Here is a 7167-nt window from a genome sequence, read left to right as displayed (position 1 = left end):
GTTGGCTCAGTCGTTGAGCGCTGCCTTTGGCTCAGGTCATGATCCCAGGATCTTGAGAACAAGTCCTGCATCGGGTGCCCTGCTCCGCCGGAAGCCTGCTTCTCCCTCTCCCACTCCCCCTGCTTGTGTTCCCTCTCTCACTGTCTCTCTCAGTCAAATAAATAAATAAAATCTTTTTAAAAAAATAAAAATAAAAAACAAAACCATTTTTTAAAAAGATTTGTTTATTTGAGAGAGAGAGATCACGGGCGCATGGGCAGACCAAATAGGGGGGTGCAGAGGGAGAGAGAACCCTCAAGCCAACTCCCCACTGAGTGGGGAGCCCATGCAGGGCTCTATCCCAGGACCCTGAGATCATGACCTGAGCTGAAATCAAGTCAGCAGCTCAACCACTGAGCTACCTAGGTACGCCTTTAAGATTTTATTTTTAAGGGGTGCCTGGGTGGCTCAGTTGTTAAGCGTCTGCCTTCGGCTCAGGTCATGGTCCCAGGGTCCTGGGATGGAGCCCCGCAGCCCCTTCCTGTTCGGTGGGAAGCCTGCTTCTCCCTCTCCCACTCCCCCTGCCTGTGTTCCCTCTCTTGCTGTGTCTCTCTCTGTCAACTAAATAAATGAAATCTTAAAAAAAAAAAAGATTTTATTTTTAAGTAATCTCTGCACCCAGAGTGGGGCTTGAATCCACAACCCTGAAATCAAGAGTGGCACTCCCTACCCACTGAGCCAGCCAGTTGCCCCTAAAATGGTAATTTTAAAATACTCTACTAAAACAAAATTAAAATAAAATATAAAAAATAAAATAGTAATAAAATTATCTGCCTTGTCTTTCTTACAGGATTTTAAGGCTCAGATAGAGCAATGTTCAAAAATGGGAAATGAGAAAGGGACAGATTATTCTGCCAGATATGATTCTCGGTTATGCCAGCCTGGCCTATTATTTGACCTTTGGGGCCTCTTCACCCGACTTCTCCCTTTAAGTAGCCAATGTTCTCACCACTATCAAAATTTCCTCTCCCGGGGCGCCTGGGTGGCTCAGTCGGTTCACTGGCTGCCTTTGGCTCTGGTCATGATCCCCAGACCCTGGGATCAGGCCGCGTGGGGCTCCCCGCTCTGCGGGGAGCCTGCTTCTTCTCCCCCACTTGTGCTCTCTAGTAAATAAAATGTCTCAAGTAAATAAAATCTTAAAAACAAAAATTTCCTCTCCAACCTGAAGCCAGTATCTGCAGTTTATCCCTTAGAATAGTATGTTCATTGGTCATATAGTGAAAATACAAAAAATAATTGAGAAAAAGAAATTAATGAAATTTTGAAATTTGTATTTAAAAAAGCGGGGCAGGGGGGCACCTGGGTGGCTCAGTCGTTAAGCAAGCATCTGCCTTCCACTCAGGTCATGATCCCAGGGTCCTGGGATCCAGTCCTGCTCCGTGGGGAGTCTGCTTCTCCCTCTGCCCCTCCTCCCACTCATTCTCTCAATCTCTCTCTCTCTCTCAAATAAATAAATAAAATCGTTTTAAAAAAAATATTTGAAATTTATATGCATCTCTGTGCATTATAAATTTTTATATTTTGGGGGCGCCTGGGTGGCTTAGTTGGTTGGGCGACTGCCTTCAGCTCAGGTCATGATCCTGGAGTCCCGGGATCGAGTCCCACATCGGGCTCCCTGCTCAGCAGGGAGTCTGCTTCTCCCTCTGACCCTCTTCCCTCTCGTGCTCTCTATCTCTCATTCTCTCTCTCCCAAATAAATAAATAAAATCTTAAAAAAAAAATTTTTATATTTTGGAATGGAAGGCTTTGTCCCTCGTTTTATTTTGGAACGGAAACAAACTTGGACACCAACCAAGTAAGCTGGAGAAATGTGCTAAGGGTCCATCTCTGGGTACATTCAGTCCCGCAGGCCTCCTCCACCCTTGTGTATGGCTGGTGTGTCACTACTCCAGCCTCCTGAATGCCACTGCCCATTGCCGGAGGGCAGAGGCACCATTAGCCGCGCCCCCCCCAGCCTTTTTTTTTTTCTGCTCCTCAGCATTAGCACCTTACACATAGGATCTCTTCTAGCTAGGTAGACTGTCTGGTCCTTAAAAATGATTCCAGGCTCTTATTCCATAGGTAGGAAACATGAGCTAGTGCTAGGCACATGGGAAATACTCAATTCTTGAATTTTTAAACTTATAAGACATCAGAGCAGGAAGGGGTCATAAAGGTGATCTAATTCAGCTACTATCCTTTTAGTAATTTTAACAGCAAGCACTTATACAGCATTTACTATGTGCCACATTTTCTTCAAAGCCCTTACCATAAAATAACTCATCAATCCTCATAAAACTTCTTGATGCTATTATTATCATGCTCACCTCAGACATGGGGAAAATCGAGGCACAGAGAGGTCCAATAATGGAGTCTCTAAGACAGTGGTTCTCACACTTACTCTCAGCCCCAGGAAGAAATGATACCCTTAGCAGCACATGATAAAATAATAACATATTAAATAAGTACACAGTTTGTGCTCTGCCAGATCTGACAGAGCCTAGAATCACGGGCACCAAAGATGGAGGGGGGAAAATTTTGGAAAAACCTTAACGGTGAGAAAATGCTACCAATTTTTTTTTTCTTTGAACTAGGACAAGATGGCTATTACTGAATTTTCATGACAGAACACCTTGATCCAACTTGCGGGACACCAGCCCAGCTGAGCCTAGTTTGAGAACGGAGACAGTAAGTAAAATATTCAGAAAGGACCTCCCTGGGATGAGAGGCAGGCAGCAGACATGGACTGTGTCTATTTCCCCAAGTCTAGCTTGGTCTCAGTGACCTTGGTTTTTCTAATACAGACCACAGTCACCGTGATATTGCTGCAACCTCTCATTTTCAGGAAGAAGAAATTCCTGCAAGGAGAGTGTGTTACATGTAAATGCAAGTTTCATATAGCCATAAGTGTATCTGGACTACACTTTATAAATACCCTGTGTTGAAAATACCCTGTAACAAAACTAATGGATGGGCTGGAGTCCCCTGAGCCTTCCCCTGGCTATTTGGGAAAGAGCTAAGCAAGCCTCTGCCTACTTCCTTTTACAAAGCATGGATTCCTTTTACAGTGCAAATAACCATTCCCTGACTTCTCCGCTTAAAGATCAGATTTCTGCACATTGCATTTTCCAAAAGTAAGAAAGATGTGTAAAGAAAACCCACATTCAGGGGCGCCTGGGTGGCTCAGTCGTTGGGCGTCTGCCTTCGGCTCAGGTCATGATCCCAGGGTCCTGGGATCGAGCCCCGCGTCGGGCTCCCTGCTCCGCGGGAAGCCTGCTTCTCCCTCTCCCACTCCCCCTGCTTCGGTTCCCTCTCTCGCTGTGTCTCTCTCTGTCAAATAAATAAATAAAATCTTTAAAAAAGAAAAGAAAAGAAAACCCACATTCATTCAAGTCAGCAAATAGAGCCTGCCGGCTTCACCACCCCCTAGCCTGACTGCAACTACCACCAGCACCCCAAAGACTCTGGCTTCCTCTGGGTCTCAGGGTTGGAGGAGGCCTTGGCCACCACCAGTCCCACAGCCACGACCACCCACAGAAACGAAATGATTGCCTGTAGACTCCAAGAGGGATACAGACTTCCCTTGCCCATTCCTTAGCTCCCCCACCGTTCATTCGTTCAAATATTCCTTGCACAAATATTTACTGAGTGCCTACTATGGCCAGGTCCCGTTCGATTAGTAGGTGCTGGGGATACAGGAAGCAGACTGGCTCTCAATCCTCATGGAGTTGCCTTCTAGTGGGAGAAGTCAAGAAACCAAGGGACAGATGAAAAGGTAGTTGACGGTGATCGGTGCCATGATGACAATTAAATGGGGATGGGTAGGAAGTGACCGAAGGGGAAACCTAGGCTGGATCGTCTGTGGCCTCTCTGAGGAAGTGATATTCATTCACCCAGAGACCGGAATGACAAGGAATCAGCCATGCAAAGAATCTGGGTGAAGAGCATTCCAGGCAGCAAAAGTCCTAAGGCAATAGCAAACTCAGTGTGTCCAAGAAATAGAAAATCAGTGAGGCTGAAGGCCAGTGTGCTGGAGGAAGAGAGTACAAGATGAGGTCAGAGAGGGAGGCATGCCCTAGCTAGTATAGAAGCTCATAGGCCGGGGTAAGGAGTTTAGATTTCATTCAAAGTGTAATGAGAAGCCTTTGGAAGATGTTAAGCTGAGACAGGGCATGATCTGATTTACGGTTTTAAAAGATCATTGGCTGGTGGGTACAGAATAAATCAAGGGATCAAGAGATGCAAGGGAAACCACTTAAGAAGCAATCATAGTGGTACAGGGAGAAAGAGCAGTGGCTTGGACAAGGATGGCAATAGTGGGCTGTTGAGAAGCGAAAGGACTCGGGAAAACTTTCAGAGTTAGAGTACCCTCAGAGCCTGCCTTGGTTCCCTCTGCACGTTTATTCATGCCAAATAATTATCAACAACCAACAAATATTTATTGAGCACCTACTCTATGCCAGGCACGGTGCTAGGAACTGGAAGTCACTGTCCAGAGGAGAAGACAAACTACCTCCTCCGGCCCTATTACCATAGAAAGCTCTAGGCGGAGAAAGTTACTGCCCATCCCAACCCTGCCCCATTTTCAGGGCCAGAGGCACACCTCTCACCCCACCCCTGCACTCTCCTCCAGTGTTGACCTGGGGTTGATGGGGTGCGGGGAGTGTTTACGGTTGGAGAATTGATGCCATAAAAATGGGTCCAAAGTTCTCCCAAGATCTCAGAGCAAAAACCAGGGGAGCCCAGAGCCCCAACAGTAGGGAGAGGGTGCGCAGCCAGGGCCACGAGGGCAAGAGAAACCTGTTGGCACCCACACCACTGCTCCTTCTTCTCTGGGACCCCAGAGCCCAGCCTGCAGAGAGCCCCAGCCAAGGCTCACTTCCTCAGCCTTCTCCACCATTCCGTACAATTCTGGGGCCCCAATAACCTCGTGCTCCCTTAGTAGATTTCTGAGTCTCGTGTGCCCTCTGGTGGTAGGTTTCTGACACTGCAACCCATAGTTTTTTTTTCACTACTCAATCTACAGTCTTCTCTGGCTACCTGCTCCCTGGGGGGCAGTATGGGAAATTCAGAAATCCCGGGAGGGGCTGGGAATGTCAGAGCATTAAAGCAAAGGGTCATAGCAGTTTCTGAGAGAAATGTGCTAAGGGTCCATCTCTGGGTACACTCAGTCCCGCGGGCCTCCTCCACCCTTGTGTATGGCTGGTGTGTTACTCCAGCCTCCTGAATGCCACTGCCCATTGCCGGAGGGCAGAGCCACCATTAGAGGAGAAACCACTTAAGAAGAGGCATGGACCAGTCTTCCACCTAGGGCCAGATTTGTCTTTTGTTTATAAACTGAATGAAGTATTTTTGAGCACTGACTGTGAGCTGATCCCAAGTACCAACATGTACAAAGCTGACCCAAGATCAGGCACTCCCACTAAGGACTTGAGTCTGGAGCTGGTGATGTGAAGAAGCTAGAGCAGTTTAGAATCTATTCTGCTCTCAGCAGCAGTGCATCCAGTGACAGTGGCAAGAGCCTCCAAAACCAGACCCTTCCATGGTTCCTGCTGCCTAATTTCCCTCTGTTCCTGCCTGTTTTTAAAGCCTGGCTAGTACTCTGGCCTTTCCATCAATTCTGTGAGCAAGTTATTCCCTACCCTTCTAATAAATGTCTTTTCTGCTCACATTACTTGGAGTCTGTTTCTGGTTTTGCAACCAAGGAGATGACTGGTACATTGGACAATCCTCTCTGAGCTTTCGTTTCCTCCTCAGTAAAAAAGGATGAGAACAATGACTTCCATATGCAGGGCTGTTTTATTAAATGTGTGTATTAGTTACATATTGCTACATAACAGATTATCACACATTTGGCATCTTAAAACAACACACATTTATTATCTCATAGTTTCTGTAGATCGGGAGTCGGGACATGTCTTAGCCGTATGCTCTGGACGTCAGGATCTCACAAAGATGCAAAGTGTCAGCTGGGGCCGCAGTCTCATCTGAGGCTCAAATGAGAAAGAATCCAACTCCAGTTCAGGAGGTGGCTGATAGGACTCCGTTCCTTCAGGTTGTTGGATGGGCTGCGTGGGCCACTCCGACATGACAGCTTGCTTCATCAAAGCCAGCAAAGGAAAGAGTCTGCTAGCAAGATGGAAGTCATAATCTCTGATAGCCTAATCACAAAAGTGCCATCCCAGCACTTTTGCTGTGTTCTACAACCTAGGAGCAAATCGCTAGGCCAGCCCATACATAAGAGGGGGGATTACCCAAAGGCATGAATACCAGCATATGGGGATCATTTGGGGGCCATCTTGGAGTTGTCCTGCCACAATGAGGTAGCTGTTAGTCATCTTTCAGGGCCTTGTTCAAAATCCCACTTCCTTCTCTAGGGCTTTTCAAACCCATCAAAAGTTAATTCAAAATTCCCCTCTTACAAACAGAGAAACTTGAAGATGTACCAGGTATTTGATGGAATTCTCTTTAATTGTGTTAGGAGGGATAATGTTATTTGGTATTGTAAGAAAATGTTCTTTTTGAGAAAGACTACTGAAGTATTTGGAGATAGAATATCATAATGCCCACACTTTTCCTTAAAAATTTTTAGAGTAGTAAGGAGAGAGTCAGAAGGTCATTCTCCCTCTGTTTCCCAATCTCCCTGACTAAGTAGTTACCATGGAAAAAGTTGCTTTGGCTTGCGCCAGAAATGGTCCAGGAAGCCAGCTTTATATATGTGTGTAAGAGGTGAGAATATATTTAATAATACAGTCTCTTAAAGGAATACTATTTAACAAGTATCAAACTTCCTCATCTCACAAGCCCCAGAGGGCTCCCATGTTAGGGTGCGAACATACACTCACAGATATATACAAACTCACTAGAATTCTTCCTTTCAATCCTGAACAAAAGAATGTAGAGTGGAGATGGTTGTCACTGATATTGTTAATAGATATTGTCGTCAATAAAAAAGCGGTATTCAGCCTATGGAACGTCCCCTTCTGCATTGTGCCTGATCTTTCAGATCAGGAAGAGAAAGGATACTGGAGAAAACCCAGGGTGGAGAACCAACGTGCAGAAATCAGTTATCACCCTGCTCATTGTCAGGGCCGTCACACAGATGTGGAAGGCAGACCCTCGGGACAAGTATCCTCTTTTGATTTGGTT

Source organism: Callorhinus ursinus, unplaced genomic scaffold, assembly GCF_003265705.2.
Source record: "Callorhinus ursinus isolate GAN/ISIS: 27379988/994484 unplaced genomic scaffold, GSC_fseal_2.0 scaffold44, whole genome shotgun sequence".
NCBI classification, from domain to species: domain Eukaryota; kingdom Metazoa; phylum Chordata; class Mammalia; order Carnivora; family Otariidae; genus Callorhinus; species Callorhinus ursinus.
Note: the sequence above shows the minus strand (reverse complement) of the source record.